Consider the following 21,267-nt stretch of genomic DNA (forward strand, 5'->3'; position numbering starts at 1 on the left):
ACATTGTGTGGGAATTGTGTGGAGTTGTATCCCTCGTATCCTATGGTTTTGTCAATGTTTCCTTTTTATAAATAAAAAAACATAAATAAAAGAATAATATGATTCTCAGCCTTTTTATGGTATAAAGGAACTTTATTTTATTTTTATTACAGAAGCCAAGCCGTCCACCTTCTGCATTCCACAATTAACTTGGGTCAATACTCCCAGAGGCTTAAGAATAGGAAAGCTGGAGTCCAGAGGTAGCGCAGTGGGTTAAGCACACGTGGCACAAAGCCAAGGACCCGCATAAGGTTCCTGGTTAAGCCCCCGGCTCCCCACCTGCAGGGGAGTGAAGCAGGTCTGCAGGTGTCTATCTTTCTCCCCCTCTCTGCCTTCCTCTCCTCTCTCCATTTCTCTCTGTCCCATCCAACAACAATGACAACAATAACAACAACAATCACTACAGCAATAAAATAGTGAGGGCAACAAAAGGTAATAAATATTAAAAAAGAATAGGAAAGCTACCAAAGGAGGGGATGAGATACGGTGATCTTGAGGTGGGAATTGTGTGGAGTTGTACCCCTCATATCCTATGGTTTTGTCAATGTTTTATTAATAAAAAACAAATAAAAGAATAATGTGATTCTCAGCCTTTTTTTGGTATAAAGGAACTTTATTTTGTTTATTTTGTCATTACAGAAGCTTTCACTTCCCAGGCCAGCTTTCTCAAATGGAGAGAGAGAGAGAGAGACACCACAGCACTCAAGTTTTCCCTGGTGGCATATTCAGGTTCTGTACTGGGGACTCTACCCTGGGTGTTGTGTATGACCAAGCGGGGCTCTCCCTCGTTAACTAATCATCCCTGTGGAAGATTTTAGCAGGGCCAGTGAAACAGCTCACATGGATAGTGGACTGCTGTTCCACGTCTGGAACCCAGGTTTGAGCCCAGCTGCCACCACATCACTTCAACCATTGTGCCACCTTCTGGGTTACCATGCTAGAATTCTAAAAATATTGCCTAGTTTTCTCTGAGATTTCACAATTCAGTGAGGTGGAGGGGACTCTGCCTAAATTACAATTGGTGATTAACTAATTTTATCACACTGCAAGAGGTGAATACAGTTATGTATGGAAAAAGAACCCATATTGCCAGACATTCCAAGGAAGAAGAAGCAGTGAGGCTCTCCACCTCAGTGGAGTCATTTTGCTGTCACTGAGCAAATTTCCTGTAAGGACTGAAATCAACGCCCATGCTCAGAGGGGAAGCAACTATAGAAGCCAGATCTTCCACCTTCTGCATCCCACAAAGGCCTTGGGTTCACACTCCCTGAGGGATAAAGAATAGGAAAGCTCTCAGGAGAGGGGATGGGATATAGAGTTCTGGTGGTGAGAATTGCGTGGATTTATACCCCTCATATCCGGTGGCCTTGTTTATATATTTTTATTTGATAAATGAATTAATAACAATAAAATGAAAAAAAGGAATTAAAGGCTGCCAGTATTTACATGATAATCTGGGCAGCCAATAGTCATAGAATTATTAAGGACTGTTTTCTCACAAAATAAAATAACACATCAACTAGAAGACAGTATCCTATTATTTTGTGTGTACAAGGAATAAAAAGAGGGAAAGACATTTATAGTAAAACACAGATTTTTCTCAAAGTTTATCATCAAGCAGGTGGTTGAACTTAACTTTAAGGAGACAGATATAGCTGTTCTTCAGAGGTCTTGAAAGTAGGACAAATTCTCCTTTTCCTTTTTTTATTAGTAGTAGCTTTGCCTTAAGACAATAAATTCAATAAGTTGTTTTTCTAGCATACCATTTCCTATGAGGTAAGGCCAGAAATAGGCTAACACAGGACTCAAGTAAAAGTGGAACTTTAGGTATTTACTCTTCAATTTTTTTAGTTTAAAGAAAATTACTTCAAATCTCAGGATCTTATTTCACATACTTGCATAATAAACATCTTTCTTAAAATTTAATTTTGAAAAATCTCTCCAAAGCACTATTGGAGTAGATCATTCTGTTATATGTTGTTATAAAAGCACAAAATATGCTTATACTGTTATTGTTTGTAAAATGCAATTTTCAACTGGACACAAATGAATTCTTCAAAGACACTGGCATCCAAACTTAAAAACTAGAAATTAGGGTCAGTGAAATAACTCACTTGGATAGAATGCTGCTTTGCTATGTGTGTGCAACCCAGGTTTGAGCCGAATCTCTATCACAATGAGGGAAGCTTGTGCTGGGTGTGATCTCTTTCAGAATCTGTGTGTCTGCGAAAAAAGAAGAAAGAAGAAAAAAAAGAAGCATAAGGTCCAGTTTTATCTGAATTATTTTCTATTTACTAATGTCCTGACAGCAATTTCAAGCCCAAAGCTCCCTGGGCATAGGTAGATGCATAACACTCTTTCCCTAAATCATTGTTAATTGCAATAAAAGGTCCAAGTATTGTTTTATTTCCCAAATGTATCACGGATTCTTTGGAAGCTTTGTCTGACTGAAGCATGGTTTCAAATTTGCTTGAATGAAAATAAAAATTGGACCTAGCCAGGCTACTCTCTCCCTACTCATACAGTGCATGGGTGAGGCCCTCATCTCCTTTGGAGGGGGAGGGGCATTAAAAAAAACAGGTTGTAAAGTTTAAAAAATTATTTTTATGAGAGGTGCACCAGAGCACCACCTGACTCTGTCTTATAGTAGTGCCAGGAATTGAACTAAAAAAAGTGCTGGGGAGAGAGCCTAATGGACAGCATAAAGACTTTCGTGTCTGAGGCTCCAAGGTCCCAGGTTCAATCTTCAGCACCAACATATGCCAGAGCTGAGCAGTAACAAAAAAAAAAAGTTAATAAAAGTGGCGCAGTGGATAAAGCACTGGACTCTCAAGCATGAGGCCCCAAGTTCAATCCCCAGCAGCACATGTACCAGAGTGATGTCGTTCTCTCTTCCTATCTTTCTCATAAGTAAATGAAACTTGTTTTAAAAATTCAATAAAATATAAAAGTATATATATATTGTTATGTTAGCATGAAGCTGCAGAGAATGTAAAATAACTAAAAGAAAGGCTGCTTCTGAAGAAACTTTTGGGGCAGGTCTGAATAGCATCAGTGAGAATCTTGAACGCCTCAAGAGAGGGCAGCTCCACCATCCCCACTGTGTGGTCTTAAAGTAGCTTAATTTCTCTGAGTCTTGGTTTCCCCTTCTGTAAAGTGGAGCTAACAAACGAGGCTATCTTGTGGGTAAACTGTTATTTCTATAGTGTATAAAGCCAACTCTTCTGCTTCGTGAGTAACCAGAAATGGTAGCTGATGCGCAAGCATCTGGGCTCCAGCTCCTGCTCCACATCTGCTTCATGAACAGTGAAGCAAGTCTGTAGGTGTCTATCCTTCGCTCTCCCTGTTTCCTTCTTCCCTCTCAACTTCTCTCTGTCCTATCTAATAAAACAGAGAGAAAGGAAGGAAGAATGGAGGCAAAATGGTTGCCAAGCCCCAGGAATAACCCTGGTGGCAATGACAAAATCGATCAATAAAAAGAAGCTACATGACAAACTGGGAAAATCTGCTTTGGCCTCAATAAGAGAGAAATCCTTGTGCTGGTGAAACAGCTCACGTGGACAGTTTGCTGCTTTGCCATGTGCACAACCCCAAGTTCAGGCCCAGCCCCCACCTCACTGAAGCTTTGGTGTGAGTGTTTTCATTCTCTTTGTATCTAAGCTCCCCCCCCCCAGTCAAATTACAAAGAGTGTTAGGAACAAAAAACATTACCTAGAAATGACAGGAAAGGAGCCAGGTGGTGGCACAAGAGGTAGCCAGATAGAGTATACACATTACAGCATGCAAGGATGTGGGTTCAAGCCCCAGGCCCCCGGTGGAAGGGAAGGAGGGAGAAGTTTTACCAGCAGCAATGCAGTACTGCAGATGTTTCTCTCACCTATCTTTCTCTCTCTCTCTCTTCCCCTATCCTCCCAATTTCTGTCTTTATAAAAAATTAATTATGTGGGTTATGTGCATGTGACAAAAAGAGCAAGGACGAGAGTAAGGATCTCAGTTTGAGCCCCCAGCTCCCCACCTGCAGGGGAGCTGCTTCATGGTGGTGAAGCAGGTCTGCAGGTGTTTATTGTTTTCTTCCCCTCTCTGTCTTCCCCTCTTTTCGCCATTTCTCTCTGTCCTATCCAACAACAATGGCAACACTAACAATGACAATAATAACTGCAACAACAATAAAAGCAGCAAGGTCAACAAAAAGGGAAATAAATATTTAAAAATTAATTATATATAATAATAAGATAGAAATATAGGAAAGTGAATAAATAAATACAATCAAGGGGGCAGGGTGGTGGCATACCTTGTTAAGCTCACATAGTACTAAGCACAAGGATTCCCACAAGGATCCCACTGAAGCCCCCATCTCCCCACCTGTGGGTGGGGGCTTGCTTCACAAGCAGTGAAGCAGGTCTGCAGGTGTCTTTCTCTCTCTCCCCCCACTATATTCCTCTCCGTTCTAATTTCTTTCTGTCCTATCGGGAAAAAAATAAATAAATGGCCATAGCAAGAGCAGTGTATCACAGTGCAAGCACCAAGTCCCAGTGATAACCTTGGAGGAAAAGAAAAGAGGAGAGGAGGTTGTGAAGAGAGGAGGGGAGGGGAGAGGAGGGGAAGGGAGAGGAGACAAGGGAAGAGGAGGGGAGGAGAAGGGAGATGAAAGGAAGGGAGGGGAGTGCATGGGAGGAAAGGAAAGGGGATGAGAGGGGAAAGGAGGGGAGGGGAAAGGAAATGAGGGGAAAGGAGAGGGGAGGGAGGAGAGGGGACAGGAGAGGAGAAAAAAGAAGGGAAAAAGAAAGGAGAAAAGCAATCAAACAGATGAGATGTGCTTAGGGCCATATGATGGTATTTAAGAGCCTTGAGGTGAGCAGACACCTGTGGCCCAGCAGTTAGGCTGTAAAGGCCAGCAGTGCTGGGTGGGAAATCTAGGCTGGACCTTCTAGGGTGTTCTGTGGCAGGGGTGGCTAGCAGCCATGCAGGTCCCACTCATTGAGGTCAGTGCAGATGCCCTCTAATCTCTTCCCTTTCATCCTGTGCATCATCAGGCCCAGGTGTCTCCTCTTCCCTGTTCTCCTGGCCCCTTTGAAGAGTTTGGCGGGGATGGGCCCAAGCTCCAGCTCTCTGCACTTATGGTCAGATGAGGAAGACTATATAAGGCCAGTGATGGGGGAGGACTACTCTGTTGCATCTATTCCCAGATTCCTTGGCAGCTTGTCTGTGGGAGAACATCACCTTCCTTCCCCAGCACTCCCAAGCCCTATAAGTCCTAGTCATGGTAAATATGAAGGGGCTGGGGGAGGGGGTGGCTCCAGGGCCCCTGGGGTGGCAGGACTTCAGCTGCACTTTGAGCTGCATCAAGGCTGTCACCTTGTCTGGTCTGGTAAGACAAGTTCACCTGGGTGCCTCCTCCTGGGCCTCAGGAGATCCCAGCAAGAAGGCCCTCTCCCATGGCTTCCTGCCACTAAGGACTTACCTACAGAAACTAAAGGTCCTCCCCCTCCCTTCTGCCATAGTGACTTACTTTCCCACTGTCCTGAGGGACTCTTGGAACACCTCCTGTGCTTCCACAGGAGATGTGGCAGGGGGTGGTGATGGCTCTCTCTGCTGAGTCACCTGTGTCTAGAGCTCGGGGAAAACTTCAGTTGCATCAAGTGGACTCCTCCTGTGAAGGGTATTATCTGTTGCCTTGTCTTGTCTTCATTTCAGCTTTCAGTGACTTGTCTGGGTCTGAAGCATTCTATTTAAGCCAGGTTTTAAAGAAAGACAAGTGCATGAAAGGATGGTTTCCTATAAAACCGCAGAGTAGACCAGGACTGACAACCTCTTGGGTTTTAAAGAAGCATGAAATTATATACAACTTGAGTATTTTTGATATAACTTCCCAGAGGTATTGGAAACAACTATGTTTGAGATTGTCTCCTAAAATAAGCCATGCTTTAAAACAATTGTGTGTCAAATATTACAATAGTATCTATTATTCTTTTTTTAATGGGTGATTTAATAGTGGGCTTACAAAAGTCTAGTGAACAATTAACAGTGAATAGTTGATCTGTTGCTCCTTCAGAGACTAGCACAGTTACAAAAATATTTCTGACTGTAATAATGTATTTGAGTGCTTTTCACCAAAAGATACTAGATGGAGCAACTTAGGGAGTACTGAGACCGTTAAAAGGGCTGGAAAGCAGAAACAGCAGACCTAATGAGGCCTACTGGTTAAATTAAGTTTTTTTTAAATTAAAAAAAATTTTTTTTTGCCTCCAGGGTTATTGCCGGGGCTCACTCAGTGCCTGCACCATGAATCCACTGCTCCTGGAGGCCATTTTTCCCCTTGTTGTTGCCCTTGTTGTTGTAGCCTCATTGTGGTTATTATTATTATTGTTGATGCCATTCGTTATTGGATAGGACAGAAAAAATGGGAGAGGAGGGGAAGACAGAAGGGGAGAGAAAGATAGATACCTGCAGACCTGCTTCACTGCCTGTGAAGGACTCCCCTACAGGTGGGGAGCCTGTGGCTTGAAGCAGATCTTTATGCCGGCCCTCATGCTGTGCGCCACATGCACTTAACCACTGCTCTACCGCCCGACCCCCTTCATTTGTTTTTGATGAGACAGCTGCTGCTTTTAAATCAGATCTATACTGACTCCACCTTGTGCCACTGATTCCACCTTGTGCCACTTATCTGCCTAAATTTGGGGGGGGGGGGTAGGAGAGCAGAGCTGTAGCCACAGGGCTTTGCAGGATGCAGTTTAAACTGCAGCAGATAAAAGAAAGTTGGGAACCACTGAAAGCTCTTCTTCAATCCAAGAAGCCCTTAGTCTCAACAACAGGATCTATTCAGGTGTTGTTGTTTTTTTAGCATTTATTTATTCCCTTTTGTTGCACTTGTTTTATTGTGGTTGCTATTGATGGATAAGACAGAGAGAAATGGAGAAAGGAGGGGAAGACTGAGGGGGAGAGAAAGACAGACACCTGCAGACCTGCTTCAGCTCTTGTGAAGTGACTCCCCTGCAGGTGGGGAGCCAGCAGCTCCAACGGGGATCCTTACACTGGTCCTTGCACTTTGTGCCACATGCATTTAACCCACTGTGCTATTGCCTGACTACCCTTTTCAGGTATTTTATAACCCTGGCCTTGGGGACAGCCATAAACAGATCTCCAATTATCTCCAGTTTTCTGGAGCTGTGAAATAGTTAGTCTAGTTAAAATTGAGCATGACGTAGTAGTGGACTATCCTTACTCATGGGTTCACTAGAACAACCGCCCCCCCCCCACACACACACACACAAACACAGTCTGAATGGGAAAGGCAGAGCACACCAGTGACAGTGAGTTTGCTGACTTGGTCAAAGTACCATGACTGTTCTATGGGAGTGGCTGCAAAACACAAGGACCAGCATAAGGATCCTGGTTTGAGACTCCCACCCCCACCTGCAGGGGAGTCACTTCACAAGAGGTGAAACAGGTTTGTAGGTGTCTATCTTTAGCTCCCCCTCTCTGTCTTCCCCTCCTCTTTCCATTTCTCTGTCCTATCCAACAACAACGACATCAAGAACAATGATAATAATAACTACAAGAATAAAACAAGGGCAACAAAAGGGGGGAAATGAATAAATATAAATATAAAAAAAGAAAAGCAAGCTTAGCTAGTGTGGAATGTTCTTTACTTTCCTTTTCACAACTTTTGAAAGCTTGAAATCCTCTGGCTCAAGGAGAAAAGCAATGGGACAGTTGCTGGTGGTAATTTGGAAATATAAAATTATATTTCATAGTTTGTGATGAATTATAATCAGCATACTTTTTGCTTTTTTATGTGTTTACATATAAGTTTTCTGTTCATTCTCTTTGCTAACTGGGAATGAGTTTGGTAACTAATGGGTGACTTTGCTTAGCAAGAAAAGGAAAGTAGTTTCCTGGTATTATTAAACTCTCAAAAACTGTAGAATTTCTTCATTCTGATAAATATGTATTTTACTTTGTAATAAGTATTTTTATAATATGTGTTTAATAATATGTATTTTTCTTTGTGTCACATCCCTCTTCCCTCAGGAGTGTTGGTAGTAAAAGGAATATGCTCTTTAAAAAAATGTGTTCCACAAGGTTCTATGCTGCCGATATTTAGAATGTATCTAACTTCTGCTTATCTGGCATTTTCTCCTTGAGTCATTTGACTGTAGTTTGCTGATTCGAGCTAGTTTTAAATAGAGAAGGAAAAGTCCTTCTACAAGAACAGGACTAAAGAAAGGCCAGGCGAACTCAAAAGTCACAAAGTTATCAGAATGAATGAAAGCTGGAAGGAGGAATTTTGGGTGCATTGGTGTTCTCACCAGGCTTTTTCCCAGATGCTGAGGGAAACGGTGCAGAAGCTACTACTCGGTCCTTGTCAAATGGTATAGGCCTTACTAGGAATGTCAGTTGTGGCCACAAAACTAGGGTGTCATCTCTAGTCTTAACCTAGCAGTTCATTAATGTCTCTGGATTTCCAATGCAGGTCTCTGAACTGTCTTTCACAAAACTTGTTTGGGAAATAGTCCCTGAGCAGGAGAGGCCTCCAGAAAGATGATTATACAAAAAGCTGGTTACTTAGTCAGGTGTGAGTCACTCCTTTTCTTTTTGGTTTATTTTTTATTTTTATAAGTCATTAAATAGTTTAAAAGCTCATAAGATTACAAAGGCATGTGTAGCTCCATACCTCTCCAACCACCACAGTTCAGTACTCTCACCACTCTCCACCTCCCTTCAAGGATAACCACTATAATTTTGCCAAAATCTGGCTTTTTAAATCTATACAAGTCCATGTGTTTCAGTTCTTTATATTGAACATATAAGCTAAGCCATCTGGTTAGAAATGCAGGTAATTTGGCTATAGATGTAAACAGTAATAAGAATCCTTGAACACATATATCAAATTAAATAACCTCAAAGTATTACATATAGAAGGGATAAAAAAAAAACAGTTGTAGGAGAGACTCAAACATACTAGAGAGATAATTACTTCATTTAAAGACACATAGAGAACTGTATGTGTGTGAATGCATTATACATGAAAGTATTCCATAGGTTTAATATAAATACATCTAAGAGGTTTTTATTTATTTATTTATTTCCCCTTCTGTTGCCCTTGTTTTTTATTGTTGTGGTTATTATTGCTATTGACATCATTGTTATATAGAACAGAGAGAAATGGAGAGAGGAGGGGAAAACAGAGAGGGAGAGAAAGATAGACACCTGCAGACCTGCTTCACTGCCTGTGAAGCAACTCCCCTGCAGGTGGGGATCTGGGGGCTTGAACTGGGATCCTTAGGCCAGTCCTTATGCTTTGTGCCACGTGCCCTAAACCCGCTGTTCTACCACCTGACTCATCAACAGTAAATACAGTTTTTGGTACATGTGTAAAATTTCTCAGTTCTCTGCAAAACATTCTAACCTCCCCCCCCCACCTTGGTGCTCCTCCACCATCTTGCACCAGGACCTGAGCTCCTAACAGTCTTCAAAAAACAAACAAAATTATTATGAGAGAAAGATACAGAGAGTCGGGAGAGACCAGAGTACTGCTCAACTCTGGCTTATAGTGATGCTGAAGATTGAATTTGGGACTTCAGAGCTACAGGCATGAAAATCTCTTGCATAACCATTATGCTGTCTTCCCAGTCTAAAAGAATCTTTTGAAAAACTCTTCTTGTCTCATTGTTCTTTCCTCGAGCAAGATTTATCCATTTCTTCTTCTCCTTTCATATTTTAAAGTTGTTTCATATCTTTTAAAAATGGTTATATTTTAATTTTTATTACTTTTATTTACTTATTGGATAGAGATAGCCAGAAATTGAGAGGAATGGGGAGATAGAGAGGGAGAGAGATGGAGAGACACCTGTAATGCAGATTCACCACTTGCAAAGCTTTCCCTTTGAAGGTGGGGACCGGTGTCTCAAACTTGGGTCCTTGCCCATTTAACATGTGCACTCAACCAAGTGCACCACCACCCCAGTCCTTGTTGTCTCATATTTTTATGGCTGTGTTCTAGGGTCTGTTTTACTGTGTATCACTTTGTTGAGAGTTCAATGTTCCTTTTTTATTTCTCTGTGACATTCCTTTCAATAACCCTTGCAAAGCAAGTCTGGTACATTCCTTTCAATAACCCTTGCAAAGCAAGTCTGGTCTGAGCAAACTCCTTTTGTTTTTGTATGTCTGGTACTGTTTTGATTGCTCCTGCATATTTGAATGATAGTCTTCTAGCATACAATGTGTGAGACTGGCACGTTTCATATAGAGTGTAGCCAGTTTGTCTTCTGTTTCTGATGTTCTCTTATACATGACTAAGTCTACTTACTTTACTTGCTATTTGAGACTGGAAGGAATTCAAAGTGTCCTTCATACCCTATTGTTTTAAAACCTTGAATATACCACTTCACTCTCTCCTGGTCTCCATGGTTCCTGCAGGAAAGTCTTCTATGAATCTGACTACAGTGTGTGTGTGTGTGTGTGTGTGTGTGTGTGTGTGTGTGTGTGTGTGTGTGTGTGTGTGAGAGAGAGAGAGAGAGAGAGAATCACTTTATTCTTTTACTTTTGATAATTTCACAGTGATGTTTCTTAATGTAATCCTATTTGGGTTTAGAAATTTGAGAGTTCTGTCTCCTTCCTGAACGTCTACCTTCTGACCATATCCCACATTTGGAAAATTTCTATTATCTTTTCTTGGAATGTAGTTTTTGCTCCCTTCCTTTTAATCCTGTCCTTCTGAAACACTCGTAATCCTGATATTACTTTCATAATAGTCTTCAGTCTCTTGAAGAGTTGCTTCATGGGAGTCGGCAGTAGCACAGCGGATTAAGTGCATATGGTGCAAAGCACAAGGACCAATGTAAGGATCCCGGTTCAAGCCCCCAGCTCCCCACCTGCAGGGGAGTCACTTCACAGGTGGTGAAGCAGGTCTGCAGGTGTCTGTCTTTCTCTCCCCCTCTCTGTCTTCCCCTTCTCTCTCCATTTCTCTCTGTCTTATCCAACAACATCGGCATCAGTAATAACTACAACAATAAAACATCAAGGACAAAAAAAGGGAATAGATAAATAAATGTAAAAAAAAATTTAAAAAGAGTTGCTCCATTTTTCCTAAAGGTTATTTTTCTCCTCCTACTTTGAATTCAAAGAGTATAGCTAGTTTGTCTATTTCTGATATTGTCTCTTCTATGTGGGTAAGTCTAATACCTTGTTATTTGAGAGTGGAATGTATATAAAGTGTCCTTCATCCCCTATAACTGTTTTCAAGTTTTCCATTTTCCTATCAAGGGACACTTTAAAGTCACAGATTTCCTTCTTAATGTGTTTCTCCATATAACATTGAGAGCTTTGTATTTCTTCCAATTTCCTGACAATGCAGTCGCTAAATTCTCCCTCTGCTGACAGCTCTTCTGTAACTGCAGCATTACATTTCTTGGTTTTGTAGCACCCGCATTTTCCTAGTTTTACCCATCTGTTTGGTTTCTGTTGTTGGCCAGCAAATGGTGCAGGGTTCTGCCTTGCATGTGAGTTGCAATGGGGATGAAATAGTACTGCAGTACTATGACACCTGATGTCCCTTACACAGAGTCTGTCAGGGGCAGGGGAGGGGTAGGGGGATTCCAGACCTCCTACTATTTCCAGATTGATTCCTAAAAGTGGGAACTCTGCTTTGAAGTAAGTCACTTTCCTACTTGCAGGGTGGTCTGACCCCATTCGCCTGGGTTTCTATGACATTTGGGGCAACATAGAGTTTGGTAAGCTTCTTGGCTGCCATGAAGGAAGAAAATTCATTTCCCTAGTGCTCCTGGATGGCCCTCTAGGGTTCACTCAATAGATTGTGGCTTCTATATCTCTAAACAGTAGCTTAAACTCTTTCTCTTAAAGTACTAGGTTCCTGAATGGTTCCCAGGAGGCCCTTTAATATCCACCAGGTGGATCTAAAGCAAATGCAAATATGGTAGCTGCTGTCTAAGCAATGCTGTATTTATTTATTTATTTATTTATTTATTTATACCAGAGCACTGCTCAGCACTGGTTTATAGTGGTACAGGGAATTGAACCTGGGACTTCAGAGCCTCAGGCATGAGTTTCTTTGCATAACCAGTATGCTATATAGCACCATTCTCAATGCTGCATTTCTGTTAATGTCCTTTTTCCCTTCCCCCTGCTCCTGGAGTCCACACAATCAATGACTTTCAAATATTAATGATCCTTTCTTTACCAAACACCCCAGATGTTCTCTGATGAAATTTGTTGAGTTATTTTGTTACAATATCAACATTTGTTTTCTGGTGAAGAGAGAACTTTCTGTGAATAGGCCACCATAGCTCCACCCTGGAAGTCTCTTTTTTTTTTTTTTCCCTACCGGGATTATCATTGATCTCCTTACCTACGTGAATCCACTTTTCCTGCTGGTGACCATTTTTCTTCTTTTGTTTGATAGGATAGACACAAATTGAGAAGGAAGGGATGGGTAGAGAGGGAAAGAGAGACACCTACAGCTTTGCTTTACCACTTGTGATGTTTCCCTAGAGCCAGTTTCTTTGCACATTAACTTTTGCACACAACCAGGTACACCAACCAGAACCCTGAGAGTGAATCATTCATAAATAGTTCACCTGCAGAGGGGGTAAATAGCACAATGGTTATGCAGGGACTCTCATGCCTGAGGCTCCAAAGTTCCAGATTCAATTTCCCCACCACCACCACCACCACAAACCAGAACTGAGCAGTGCTTTGGTTAAAAAAATTATATATATATATGAATATATATAATAGCAAATATATATATTTTAAATAAACACACACCTATATCTATATCTATATATCTATATGGGCATCTTCTTCCCACAGCGTCAGTGCATCTCTATCCACGTTGGCCAGGCTGGTGTCCAGATTGGCAATTCCTGCTGGGAGCTCTACTGCCTGGAACACGGCATCCAACCTGATGGCCAGATGCCCAGTAACAGGTCCACTGGGGATGGAAGTCACTCCTTCAGCACCTTTTTTAGTGAAACTGGCACTGGCGAGCGTGTGCCAAGGGCAGTGTTTGTAGACCTGGAACCCAGTCATTGGTGAGTTGGCCTCTAACCTGGGTGAGATCCCAGGGGTGTGTCCTGGGACTCCACAGACACCTTAAGGCTGGGTAGTCTTACACAGGGCTAGTGGTGAGAGGCTGCTGTGATTTCCCTTTGCAGATGAAATTCGCAATGGCCCCTACCGCCAGCTATTCCACCCTGATCAGCTCATCACAGGCAAGGAAGATGCTGCTAGTAAGTATGCTTGTGGACATGACACCTTGGGCAGGGAGATTATAGACCCTGTCTCAGATCAAATTTGGAAACTGGTAAGATAACATCACTTGCTCAATGTGGGGTGGGAAATTCCCCTCACACTTTGAGGAGCCCTAACTGCAAGAATCCTTTGCACACTGATGCCCTCACTGAGCATCTAGACTCTCAACCAAGATGCTCGGGGCTGTGGCACAACTATTTGCAGCAAGACCAGCTTCTCTTTTCTGTTTTTCTTGGTTTATTTTGATGACATTTAAGACCAATAACCATCCTTGTTCATAAAGGGGTCTCACAGAGGTCAGTGGAGAATGTCCACAAATCTGAGCACCTTTTGATAGGTGAGTGTTACATACCAATTTTTTTATCAACCTCTCATAGAACACTAGTTTGTCAGCCAACACTTCCCATATAAGTAGGAAGCCCCAGTGAGGGGTGTGTGTGTGTGTGTTGGGGGGGTGTCTTGAATTGTGATAATCACTTTTATCAGCTTTCTTTCTGGTAACTACTCCTTACTGTGCTGATCACTGTTTCAAGTTAGTATTTAGTGAAATATATAAAACTGAATAATTAGCTTTGTTAAAACTACACAGCAAGGAGCCTGCTGGAGCCAGACCTAGACCCAACCTGACTCCAGTACCTGACTCCATTGGAACTTGATGGTTCTGATATATTCTTGCTCAGAAACCGGCTACCAAATCTTTTTTTTCTTTATTGAGGGATTAATAGTTTGCAGTTGACAGTAAACTATAGTAGTTTGTACATGGGTAACATTTTTATTTTCCACATAATAATCTAACACCCCCCTGCACCCCCACCCTTCTCTACTATCATGTTCCAGGACCTAAACACTTGCCCCCCCCAACCTGATTCTTTTACTTGGGTGCATTACACCTAATTCTGCTTTATGTTTTCCCTTGTTTGATAAATCTTTCTGAAGTATCCATTATACAGAGGCAGTGGTTGCAGGCTATCTTGGTCACACTCCAATTCCATCAGAACCCAGAGAGAGAAGAGGAAAAAAGGGCATTTGGAAGTCATAATATATGTAGAAAGAAAAGTCAAGACTACAGAAAAATGGGCAAATATGTGTAAGTATAGCTAGTTATAGAATGAAGTCAATTGGGGGCTCGGCAGTGGTGCACCAGATTAAGTGCACATATTACAAAGCACAAGGACCCACTCAAAGATCCCAGTTTAAGCCTTCAGCTCCCCATGTGCAGGGAGGTCGCTTCATAAGTGGTGAGGCAGGTGGCAGGTGTCAATCTTTTTCTCCCTCTATCTTCCCTTCCCCTCTCAACTTCTCTCTGTCATATCAAAATAATATTTGAAAAGCCAAAAAACATAGAAATTGTGGATTCGTAGTGTAAGCACCAAACCCCAGAGATGATCCTGGAGGCAAAAAAAAAAAAAAAAAGGAAATAAGGCAATCCATATCTGTGACCTTGGGATTACTAGTGCAGTTTCCAGGGGAAGGAATGGGAATGTGGAACTCTGGTGGTGGTAACATTGTGCAATTATACCCCATTATCTATAACTTTGTAAATCAATATTAAACCACTAATAAAAAATAAAATAGCCTTTTTAGTGGAATTTTTCCCAACAAGTAATTGATTGTGAAGTTTCTCTGAAAACTTAGAAACTCCTCAAAGTCCTGTTTTACAAGCATTATTCAGATTTCTTTTTTAAGCTTGGTCACTGTAATCAGAGATTCAGAAAAGTCACTGTAGATACCTTCAAGACTTAATTTATTTTGCAGGCCGACAAGTGCGAAGGTCTTCAGGGATTCCTGGTTTCCCACAGCTTTGGTGGGGGAACTGGTTCTGGGTTCATCTCTCTATTGATGGAGCGTCTCTCTGTTGACCATGGCAAGAAGTCCAAGCTCCAGTTCTCCATCTACCCATCTCCCCGGGTCTCCACAGCTGTCGTGGAGCCCTACAACTCCATCCTCACCACTCACAGCACCCTGGAGCATTGTGACTGTGACTTCTTGATAGACAATGAAGCCTCCTATGACATCTGTTGTAGAAATCTGGACATTGAACGACCAACCTACATCACCCTCAATCACCTGATTAGTCAGGTAGCGTCCTCCACCACTGCTTCCCTCAGGTTTGATGGAGCCCTGAATGTTGACCTGGCAGAATTCCAGACCAACTTGGTGCCCTATCCCCGCATCTACTTCCCTTTGACCACCTATGCCCCTGTCATCTCCGCTGAGAAAGCATACCATGAACAGCAGGCATTGGTGATTTCTGGAATAGAAAGCTCTTCATGCCGACCAGATGGTGAAGTGTGCCCCTCGCCGTGGTACATACATGGCCTGCTGCCTGTTGTACCATGGTGACATGGTTTTATTTTCCTAGTGTCTCTGTTATAAGTTGAAAGGAAAGAGAGAAAAAAAAAAGAATTAATTTGATTTACCATATTTCCAGAATAAATGTTTTAATTTAAATTTAGTTAAATTTAAATTTACTTTAATTTAATTTGAATTTATTTTAAATTTAATTTTAATTTAAATAAAGTTTCTTTCAAGTATAATCTGTTTGATATTTTTTTAAAAAAAATATGATTTTCATGATTGTAAGATAATAGGGGTATAGTTCCACAGCGTCATACGACGGAAGTTCTGTACCCCATGTCCTCAGAGATAGCTACCACACTTCTCCCAAGGTCCTAGAGAGAAATTGCCCTTTTCCCCCAAGTTGATTTGTTACAGATCTTCACATTATGTATGAGTACAGCCGTCCAATGATTGTCATTCACCTTTGTGTTCCACTATGGACCTGCAGTAGGTTTTGTTAGAGTGTCTGCAGCTGCCAGTTGTACTATGGTCAGATAAAAGAATCTCCTTACTTTTACCATTGTGAGGATGGGAGCATAGGACTCTGGCAGTGGTTATGGTAAGTATATCCCATAGTCTTAGTCATGTGACCCACTACTGAATCACTAGGGAAGCTTTAAAAGAAAGAATAGCTTGCTTTTAGCAACTATTCAACTTACTCTCAAAGACTTTAGGGGTGTGTGTGTGTGTGTGTGTGTGTGTGTGTGTGTGTAAAGGAGTGAGTGTCTAGTGTGTGTGTGTGTAAAGGAGTGAGTATGTGTAAAGGTGTGTCTAGTGTGTGTGTAAAGGAGTGAGTGTGTGTAAAGGAGTGTCTAGTGTGTGTGTAAAGGAGTGAGTGTCTAGTGTGTGTTTGTGTGTGTGTGTGTAAAATGGGAGAGCACATCATAAACAAGGGTAACGTCATCAGCAGGTGCATCTGGCTGAGCCTCCCATTGCAGACCTCTGTGGGAGTCCTGCGGAGCTTCTCTCTGTGGCCCCACCATGTCTCCCTGTCTCTCAGCGAGCTCAGGTTGAGGGCCGCAGATGTAATTGTCAAGTGCCTGACCAGAGCCAACTCCTTGGTCATTCTCTCTGGAGATGTCACCCAGACCATGACAGCTTTGGGGTGAGAGATTTCCTTAGTGATTTGAGGTGCAAACTTTTTTTCTACCTTCACATTGTGGGCAAGAGTGTTCCCATGGGCGGCACCTGCTTCCCCAGTGCCTCCCGATGGTCCAGGTCACCATCATCGCCTGGACTGCAGGTGGGCAGAGCTGAGAGAGCTTCCCAGGATACTGTTACCCCGTCCTGATCCAGGGTCTGTTAATCTTATGATAGTTAGAAATATTGCTGGCTATTGAGGCAGCAAAAGCATAGCAAGGAAAATCTTTTCTTTTTAATTGAGAGTGAAACCACACATCGCTCGGCTCGCGCTGTGATGCGACTTCTCTGGGCCTCATGCTCTGGGCCAATGCATCCATGGTACCCTTGCATCACTGCTGCTGACTCTAACACGGCTGCCTTTGATGAGGCGAGAGCGCCACCTGGCGGCCACTGTAATATTGCCTTACAAGGGTTCTGTCTCAGACCCACCATCCCCATGGCTCCCACTCCAAAGGCACTGTTTTCATGCTTTCCCACACCCCTCTTCTCTCTCTCTCTCTCTCTCTCTCTCTCTCTCTCTCTCTCTCTCTCTCTCGATAGAGGGACTAACTAACTCGACGACCCCCCCCCCCAACACTTACTGTTCCCTCTCCCCCAAACACACTTTAGGGGTAGGGATGTACAGTTTTCTAAATGCACCTCCCCCTAGTTCAGAAAGAAAGATTGGGGGGCCGGGTGTCGGTGCACCTGGTTTAGCACACAGAGAAAGAAATGCAAGGAGCCGGGTTCAGTCACTAACCTTTGCTCACGGACTCCCTCCCTCCCTCCTCACGCACTCAGGAATGTATGTCCGGCTTGCCCACTGGCCGTGTGTGTGTGTGTGTGTGTGTGTGTGTGTGTGTGTGTGTGCGTGCGCGCGCGTGCGCGCGCCCTGATCCTGCCGGGGGCCGCCGTCGCCGCGATCCTCCCCCGGGGTCCTCGGACGGCCGCCGCCGCCGCCGCCGCCGCCGCCGCCGCCGCCGCCGCCGCCGCCGCCGATCCTGCCGGGGTCCGCCGCCGCCGCCGCCGCCGCCGCCGCCGCCGCCGCCGCCGCCGCCCCCGCCCCCGCCGCCGCCCCCGCCCCCGCCGCGGTCCTGCCGGGGTCCGCCGCCACCGCTGCCGGCCTGACTTTCACTTTCTCGGCTCAAGGGGATGAGTGCAGGGTGCCCCCTGGCGGCCGCTTCTATATTGCCGCCGCCTCCTCCCGAGTTCCGGCTGCAGAGGCAGAGGGGAGAGATCTGGCTGCGCTTGGCCGGGCGAGAGTTCCAGGAGCCCGGCTGTCGAGCCGGTCTGTCGCGCCCCTGGTGGCCTGTGCGCACACCACTCTCTGGACGCATGCCGTAGCTGCAGTTTACTAGGGGAGTGAGTGTTGCCGGCCGGGCGACACCGCCGCGGCGCTGCCCGTGCAGGCGCGCGGGCGGGCGGGCGGGCGGCTTGAGGCCAGCCGGTCGGGCCGGCCGGAGCCTCCGCCCGCGGAAGTGGGTCTGCTCTGGGCCGGGCCGGGTCGGGCCGGGTCGCGGCGCGGCGCCGCCCGGGCAGGCGCGCGGGCGGGCGGCTTGAGGCCAGCCGGTCGGGCCGGCCGGAGCCTCCGCCCGCGGAAGTGGGTCTGCTCTGGGCCGGGCCGGGTCGGGCCGGGTCGCGGCGCGGCGCCGCCCGGGCAGGCGCGCGGGCGGGCGGCTTGAGGCCAGCCGGTCGGGCCGGCCGGAGCCTCCGCCCGCGGAAGTGGGTCTGCTCTGGGCCGGGCCGGGTCGGGCCGGGTCGCGGCGCGGCGCCGCCCGGGCAGGCGCGCGTGCGCGCGGCTTGAGGCCAGCCGGTCGGGCCGGCCGGAGCCTCCGCCCGTGGAAGTGGGTCTGGGCCGGGCCGGGCCGGGCAGGCAGGCGCGCGGGCGGGCGGCTTGAGGCCAGCCGGTCGGAGCCTCAGCCCGCGGAAGTGGGCCTTGTCTGGGCCGGCGCGCGGGCGGGCGGACGGGCGGCTTGAGGCCAGCCGGTCGGGCCGGCCGGAGCCTCCGCCCGCGGAAGTGGGTCTGCTCTGCTCTGGGCCGGGCCGGGTCGGGCCGGGTCGCGGCGCGGCGCCGCCCGGGCAGGCGCGCGGGCGGGCGGCTTGAGGCCAGCCGGTCGGGCCGGCCGGAGCCTCCGCCCGCGGAAGTGGGTCTGCTCTGGGACGGGCCGGGTCGGGCCGGGTCGCGGCGCGGCGCCGCCCGGGCAGGCGCGCGTGCGCGCGGCTTGAGGCCAGCCGGTCGTGCCGGCCGGAGCCTCCGCCCGCGGAAGTGGGTCTGGGCCGGGCCGGGCCGGGCAGGCAGGCGCGCGGGCGGGCGGCTTGAGGCCAGCCGGTCGGAGCCTCAGCCCGCGGAAGTGGGTCTTGTCTGGGCCGGCGCGCGGGCGGGCGGACGGGCGGCTTGAGGCCAGCCGGTCGGGCCGGCCGGAGCCTCCGCCCGCGGAAGTGGGTCTGCTCTGGGCCGGGCCGGGTCGGGCCGGGTCGCGGCGCGGCGCTGCCCGGGCAGGCACGCGTGCGCGCGGCTTGAGGCCAGCCGGTCGGGCCGGCCGGAGCCTCCGCCCGCGGAAGTGGGTCTGGGCCGGGCCGGGCCGGGCAGGCAGGCGCGCGGGCGGGCGGCTTGAGGCCAGCCGGTCGGGCCGGCCGGAGCCTCCGCCCGCGGAAGTGGGTCTGCTCTGGGCCGGGCCGGGTCGGGCCGGGTCGCGGCGCGGCGCTGCCCGGGCAGGCGCGCGTGCGCGCGGCTTGAGGCCAGCCGGTCGGGCCGGCCGGAGCCTCCGCCCGCGGAAGTGGGTCTGGGCCGGGCCGCGCCACGCCGCTGCCTGGGAAGCGCGTATATCTGCTCCCCCCGCCCCCGCCCCGGCTTTTTGCTGGCTGATCTCAGAGGTCGATGAGATGTCCCTCGCGACCTCCGGGTCTAGCGGGGATGGTATGCTGCCTGGTGGCAGGTGGCCGGGGTGCAGAACCGAGAGTCCGGCCTTGAGGTGTGTCTCTACCCCGGATGAGGGCGTGACCATGTCTAGTGCCTGACGTCTGCAAACTCTGCCAGCAGATAGGTGCCGACACGCTCTCCCTCTGCCGGGTCTAGCCTGTTGCTGAGTGGAGTTTGTGGACTGCGCTTCGCGTGACTTAGCCCTGGACGCTTGGCCGGAGGGGCTTGCTTTCCTCGCCCTGTGGTCTCTGGCGGCAAGGCGCCCGCGCTTGTCCGCCGCTGCCCTCTCCCGCCGCTCGGGTCGCCCGCTTGGGCCTGCGCGCCGGCCCTCTCTCGCGTGTCCCACGGGCCTGTCAGCGTTGCGTGTGTCTTGTCTGCGGCGCCCGCCTCCGGTCTCTCGTGCCTGGCCCGAGGGGTGGCGGTGGAAGGCGGCGTGGGCCTTTGAGAGGCTCTCGTGCGCGTCCTCCGCCCCGCAGGGCGCTCGCGGCTGCAGTTCCGACAGCACAGAATGGACCTCTCACCCCTCGTCCTTTAAGGTTAAATAATAAAGTGTGTTGTGTGTGAGGCACCGGCTGGTCACCTTTTTTCTAGGTGTGCTCGCTCTTGTGTGCCCGCGTGTACGGCGTGTAATTGACTAGTCAAGGTGTGAGCCCCCCCGAGTTGGCTCTTGTTTTCCTGGGGTGCTTTGTCGGCTGCTCGCGTTGACGGCGTCTCCCGGGAGGAAGGGTGTGTGTGTGTGTGGTGGGCGAGGCTGAAGCAGGCCCCCCCCGGTCGTGCACCGGCTGCAGTCCTCCGCCGGCCCTGGCCGCTCCTTCCTTTCCCGGCCCCGCCTTATGTGGGTGACTGACGCGCGTTCTCGCTCTCGTTCCGCTCGCTCGCTCGCTCGTTCTCTCTCTTGCTCGACCGATGTGGTGACGGTGTGTTCTCCCGGGCCGGGCCTAAGCTGCGCCAGGCGAGGGACGGACATTCACGGCGAATGGGACCGCTCTTCTCGTTCTGTCCGCGGGCCCCGCGTCTCTCCTCCCCGCCAGTCGGCGGTGTGTGGAAGTCCGGGGTGCGGCCTCTCCGGCCCGACCCGTGCTCTCCCGCCTTCTGCGCCTCGCGGTGCCGTCGGCGAGGTGTGCCGGGGTTCCCCTGACGCGGCAGATGCTCTGGCCGCTCGCTGGCCCAGTGTCGCGTGTGTGGCGGGGTCGGCCCTTCCCCCCCGGTGGGAGAAAGGGGGCCGTCCTGCGGCCGGCGCCGTGTCGGCGCCGCGCTTGGTCCTCTCGCGGTGCCCCCCGGAGCGTTCCGGGTTTGTCTGTCAGGTGCGCGAAGCCTGAGACGGTGGTATCGCTCCCAGCCGCCCCCCGCGCTCACGCCGCCTCGCCCGCCGTGCTGCGGTGGTGCTCGCGGCTGCGCCCCCTGGCGGGTGGAGAAAGTAGTGTGGTGCTTCGGGGAACAACAGCACACACCGGCCTCTCTCGGGGGAAACGAGAGAAAAAAAAAAAGGGGTGGCGGGGGAGGGTGCGCTACGCTGCTCCCCCGCGCTCGCCGGTGGGCCTTTGGGTTCCTTGGCTCACGCGTGTGTGGCC

General features: G+C 48.2%; 1 pseudogene; it reads left to right on the forward strand.

Moving 5' to 3' along the window:
- Positions 1-12,852: 12,852 nt before the first annotated feature.
- Positions 12,853-15,676, forward strand: LOC132536541 (tubulin alpha-4A chain-like; annotated as a pseudogene).
- Positions 15,677-21,267: the final 5,591 nt, after the last annotated feature.

The sequence above is a fragment of the Erinaceus europaeus genome, unplaced genomic scaffold (genome assembly GCF_950295315.1).
Source record: "Erinaceus europaeus unplaced genomic scaffold, mEriEur2.1 scaffold_300, whole genome shotgun sequence".
Lineage (NCBI taxonomy): Eukaryota > Metazoa > Chordata > Mammalia > Eulipotyphla > Erinaceidae > Erinaceus > Erinaceus europaeus.